This window comes from Paroedura picta, chromosome 4 (assembly GCF_049243985.1).
Source record: "Paroedura picta isolate Pp20150507F chromosome 4, Ppicta_v3.0, whole genome shotgun sequence".
In the NCBI taxonomy this organism is placed as follows: domain Eukaryota; kingdom Metazoa; phylum Chordata; class Lepidosauria; order Squamata; family Gekkonidae; genus Paroedura; species Paroedura picta.
Window position 1 is genome coordinate 85,477,086 of NC_135372.1, and position 6,000 is coordinate 85,483,085.

The following is a 6,000-nucleotide window of genomic DNA, read 5'->3' on the forward strand; positions in this document are numbered from 1 at the left end:
GAGGGCAGATTGGAAGCCATTTTGTGGTAACACTGTCAAAACTCCTGACTTCACCAAACTGATTACCTAAAGAAAGTTTCAAGCTAAGTTACAATGTTTTCAAGTTTGAGGTCCTATGACATTTTTAGCAGTCTTGCTAAATTTGCCTCAGTACATTCAATGCAGGACTCACACAAACGCTAATTCACTATGCTCCTAAACTACTACATTTTGATTAGCAGTGTCATGGGAAACTTGAGAGAAATAGTGCCTCCCTCCATGAAACCTTGAATGTACTACTACAACACTTGCCCAACTCCAGAAGAGATTGGGAAAATCCCAGAAATATGACTGATCTTCCAGAACTACAACTGATCAGTTACCCTGGAGGTATTCCGCATGGAGCCAAATAAAACAGTTTAAAAAACAACCAGTTTACACCACTTTATTATATTACAATCGTTGTTCTGCATTGAATATAGTCTGTTGAAAAACTACGTGGCAATGCTCTCTGCATGGAACAATTCATAGCCCTGCCCCCTGTAGTTTTGCCAACTCCGCTTTGTTCTCTAATGCAGTCACTAATCTGCATAACTAAGGAGCTTGTCTGCATGACTAATAGTGCATCTCAGGCAGGCAGGAGAGAAATGAATCGGTGTAAAGCATCTTTCAGAAACAATGCTTAAAAGACACTTAAAGCACCAAAGAGGTAGTTCACCATGCAGAGCAAAATCAGTTTTATGGAGTAAATTCACTCTTCTGTGCAGAGATCAGAAAAACAACTATGTATTTAGTGAGTTTTCATCAGCTTATCCATCATGCAGAAGAGGCCCTGGAGAAAGTGGCTGCTTTGGAAAGTAGATTCTATTCCATTATATCCCAAAGAGATCCCATCCCTCCCCAACCTTGAACTCCCCAGAATATATCCCCAAATTTCCTGGTTATTTCCTAACCTAGAGTTGGCAGCCTTAACTGCCATGTGAAACAGCATTCAATATCATCACACAGGCCCATTATACACGGCCTCCAAAACGGCGATTTTGGGTCACATGGAAAACACGGAGGGGGAAGACGCAAAGCAAACCGGTTATGCACGGGACGGGGTGCAATGGCAGCAAAACCCGGAGCGGCGGGTGTCAAAGCATCGATGCGGAGTCAAGGGGAAGCAAGGCGAGCGCGCCGCTGTGTTGGTGAGCATCAGAGGTGGAGGCCAGGAAGGGCGGAAGCAGCCTACGCAGGCGTAGCCCTGCCAGGTTTGTCAGGCATGGAGGGGGAGGGAGCATGTTTCCCCTTCCCCTTAGTTTACTCCCAGTTCACCTCTCCCCTTCTTTGCTGCCCCGGTTCCTCTGCCCCATAGGTTTCCCCTTTATATTGTTTCCCCTACTTTAAGCTTTGTATTGTATATTTGTGCTTTGTTCATTCACACTGTTTTATAAAGTTTTTATATTTTCCTAGAGACCTCACCTCCGTTCTTGTTTGTGGTTGGGGTGTGTGTTTGGTAATGGGTGGGAGGTGGGTGGCCGGCCTCTCTGCCGTCCTTAGCCGCGGCGATCCCCTCACCCCCCTCCACTGTGAGCTCTCCGGCCGCCTTTCCGTCCATGGTCCCTTGGGTTCCCCCCGGCCTGCGCCGCCGTTCGTTCCAGCAGCTGCTTGAGCGGTCGCACCGCCTCTGACCCTCCGGCCTCCCTGATTATGCACACGGTCAATTTGGCGCCGCCTCCGGTTGTGCCTGGTCGCCTGGGAAGCTACGCTTTCTTCCGCGTTCCGCTAACGCAGCTTTTTCGGTGGCGTGCACCGAATCTGCGGCCAGTTGCAGCCGACTCCGTGCATTATCGGTGATTTTAGTCGCCGCCATTCCACCCCAAACACACACTAAAACCCCCGTGCATAATGGGTCACAGAGAAGATCTGGGAAGGAACAAGACAGAGGATATATGAAGCCCTTTGGCAATTAGGAGGAATTACCAATGGCATTAACATTTAACACTTGTAAGGCTCCTTGTCACAGAGAGGCTGGGTTCTGCCTCTCTCTGAAAGCAACTAATGAGAACAGATGAAAGGTTGAGCGGAGACACGAAAAACAGCAGTTGAAAAATGACAGATGGTTTAGTACCAACAGCTTAAGGGCTGGGGCAAAAAGGGGTTCTCTGACTGAGAGGAATGATATAGAAACAGCACTTGGAAAAGGCTTAAATCAGTAAACTTGTAACTAAAGGATCCAAGTTGTAGACATAGGACCTCAGTTCAAAAGTTAGTGGAAGTGAAACATTGCTACTTAGACTTTACCTTCTTCAGTGATTTGTTTGTCCGTTCCACATAATATATTTCTGGTAAGGGCTTGGAGGAGGAGCATGTCTCATGGCTTAAGTGCCACTCAGCACTTAACACCCACTCAGGGTGGTGATCCTGCCCCTGAGTGCCTCCTCCAATAAGGCTGCCTGTCTGTCCAGCTAATCGCCTTCCTTCCCCCACCCCTGACCATCCCCTCCTCCTTCCATTTCCCTCCGAGGCTCGGAGGCTGCAGATCCCTGCCACTTGAGAACTGCCCCTGTGGGTGAGTTCCATAACAGCTGTCTATAGCCTTTCCAAGTCCTAGGGGGAGGGGGAAGCCATCTGCAGAGTTCTTCCACCACTACCCCCTCCCCAATCTAGCACCTGTTGTATTCCTGAATGCAATGGGCTTGGCTCCTAGTAGCATAAATAAATGCTTACATACATACATATATTACAGGATATGAAAGAGTGGTGGAAACAAGTGACTGGAATAGTGTTTGAGCCTCACTCTAGATGAGCGTGGGCTGAGATGAAGAAGAAGAAGAAGAAGAAGAAGAAGAAGAAGAAGAAGAAGAAGAAGAAGAAGAAGAAGAACAACAACAACAACAACAACAACAACAACAACAACAACAACAACAACAACGGCCACCATTATTTTCAAGGGGATCTGAGAAAGGAAGGCAGAAGTTAAAAGCAGTGTCCAGATTCACCATTTCCTATTTCCCTTGTTGTAATTACACTGAATCCACCAATGCGAAATACAATATTGTATCTGAAGAGGAAACCTAGTTTCTTTAAATGTAACAAAGTCTTCTGGGCCAGATGACTTGCATCCAAGAGAACTAAAAGAACTTGCAGATGTAATCTCTGAAACTCTGTCAATTATTTTTGACACTTCTTGGAGAACAGGTGAGGTGCCAGCTGATTGGAGGCGAGCAAATGTTGTTCCCATCTTCAAGAAAGGGGAAAAAAGAGGATCTGGGTAACTATCGACCTATCAGCTTGACAACTGTAGCTGGTAAAATTTTGGAACAAATAATCAAACAGTCAGTCCTTGAGCAGCTGGAACAGAAAGCTGTGATTTCTAAGACTCAGCACAGGGTACTTGTTAATGGTTCAGCATCCTCGTGAAGAAGAGTGACAAGTGGAGTTCCCCAGGGATCTGTCCTGGGGCCTGTGTTGTTCAACATATTTATAAATTATTTGGATGAAGGTTTAGAGGGGATACTTATTAAATTTGCAGACGATACTAAACTGGGAGGGCTAGCAAAAACAACCGAAGACAGAATCAGAATACAGGATGATCTTGATAGGCTCGAGAAGTGGGCTAAACTGAATAAAATAAAATTCAATAGGGACAAATGTAAAGTTCTGCATTTAGGTAGGAAAAACCAAATACACCAATATAGTATGGGAGAGACTTCTCTTGGCAGTAGCATGTGCGAAAAGGATCTAGGAATCTTAGTAGACCATACATTGAACATGAGTCAAGAGTATGACTTGGTGGCTAAAAAGGCAAATGGGATTTTAGGCTGTATCAAACGGAGTATCGTGTCCAGATCACGGGAGGTGATGGTATCGTTGTACTCTGCTCTGGTTCGGCCTCACCTGGAGCACTGTGTTCAGTTTTCAGCACCCCAGTTGAAGAGGGATGTAGACAAACTGGAGTGTGTCCAGAGGAGGGCAACAAAAATGGTGAGGGGTTTGGAGACCAAGATGTATGAAGAACGGTTGAGGGAGCTTGGTCTGTTTAGCCTGGAGAGGAGACGACTGAGAGAGGATTTGATAACCATCTTCAAGTATTTAAAAGGCTGCCATATAGAGGACGGAGCATAGTTGTTCTCTCTTGCCCCAGAGGGATGGACCAGAACTAATGGGATGAAATTAATTCAAAAGAAATTCCATATAAACATCAGGAAGAAATTCCTGACAGCTACAGCTGACAGGCTTCCTTGAGAGGTGGTGGGTTTTCCATCTTTTAAAACAGAGGCTGGCTAGCCATCTGATGGAGAGGCTGATTCTGTGAAGGCTTAAGGGGGTGGTAGGTTACAGTGCATGAGCAATAGGGTTGTGAGTGTCCTATATAGTGCAGGGGGTTGGACTAGATGATCCAGGAGGTCCCTTCCAACTCTATCCTTATCCGTTGTTGTTCCTCTATATATCTGTGAAACAGCCTAGGGGGTGGGACATGTCCGGCTGTCCAAGTTGGAATAGGGCCAATCAGGGTGCAGCCAGCTTTGCCCTGATTGGCCCTGCCCCTTCAGCTCCCGCCCTCTGTCCCTGGACTCTAGCCTCTTTGCTGTCAGACACCTCAGTGCCTGGAGCCAGCAGCAGGTAAGGGGAGAGGGCCCTGAGCAAAGGATCGTGGTGGAGGGCCTCCTAACGAAGTCCTCTTGGCCTGCTAGGCTGTTCCTGCTGACGAGGGCCACCCGGCCTGCTGACTGCTCGATAAGGACTGCTAAGGAGCTCTGTAACGAGCTGCCCAGCCCCCACCCGCCCCACTTGATCTGGCTGCAAGCTGCCGCCCAAGGCCACCTTAAGCTGCCAGGCCAGGGGGCAGGGGAAGGGACCCTTTCCAAACCCGTTCTTAGGAACGGGCTTTGAAGCTAGTTATTCTATAATTCTATTATTAAACTTTGTTAATCTTAAAGGTGCCACTGGACTCTAAATTTGTTCTGTTGCTTCAGACCAACACGGCTACGTAATTAAACCTATCTGCAAGGTGCAAAAGTGGTGATATTGGCTTTTCCCTCCTCCCTGCAGCCCCTGTTGTTGCATGGGTTTTCATCTACATAGGACACATGACCCCTGCAATAGCTTCTTAGTGCCAGCCTGATGGAGAAAGGTAAACATGAGAAAAATTCACCTCTGCCAGCTCTTTTCATTGGTGCTGTGTAAGAACCAACCAAACAAAAAAACAAACAAACAAACAAAAATCAAATCTATCTATACATTTTATCCTACATTTTTAAACAAAATTGTGATAGAGTGAAGGGCTCACAAAATGCTAGGGCACCCTCCTCTGCTCGCATGTAGAATATTTGGGGAGTATTGCAATACTTGGTCTCCACCCTATGCTTAGAAGAAGAAGAAGAAGAAGAGGAAGAAGAAGAAGAGGAAGAAGAAGAAGAGTTGGTTCTTATATGCTGCTTTTCCCTACCCGAAGGAGGCTCAAAGCGGCTTACAGTTGCCTTCCCATTCCTCTAAGATTCAGATTCAGACCAACACTTGAAAGAACAAGAGAGCAATTTAAGTTTAGGCAATTAGCAGCTCAAAAGGTGAATTACAGAAAGGAAAATGCAGTGATAGATACCTTTCCCCTAGGAAAAAAATATCAAATGAGTAAAACTAAATAGAGGGGAAACAAGACATACAAACCTGCTCTGGAGGAGAAGGGGGTGGCGGTTGTCCTCAGCCCTGATGGAGCGCATTAGAGAATGGAACTGGGTGGGCACTGGAAGGAGATGTGGAGGCAGATCTGTGAATATGAGAAATGAGAGCCTAATCAGAAAGCTAGGGTGGCAGGACATTTGAAAGGTTGTCACTTAGAGGAGGGCAGGATGCTGTTTCTGTTAGCTGCAGAGGAAAGGACGCTCAGTAATGGGTTTAAACTACAAGCAAACTTAAAAGGACTCCAGGGAATGGTAGAGGACAGGAAGGCCTGGAGGATCATTGTCCATGGGGTCGCGATGGGTCGGACACGACTTCGCACATAACAACAACAACACAACGATATAGAGACTCTTG

At 46.5% G+C, this 6,000-nt stretch overlaps 1 long non-coding RNA gene across 1 annotated transcript in view; it reads right to left on the reverse strand.

The window, feature by feature from the left end:
- Positions 1 to 5,717, reverse strand: part of LOC143835716 (uncharacterized) — a 61,089-nt gene extending 55,372 nt beyond the window's left edge. The window contains exon 1 of the long non-coding RNA XR_013230324.1: positions 5,632 to 5,717. This is a non-coding gene — a long non-coding RNA (uncharacterized LOC143835716). The remainder of the gene's footprint in view (positions 1 to 5,631) is intronic.
- Between the last annotated feature and the right edge of the window lie 283 nt (positions 5,718 to 6,000).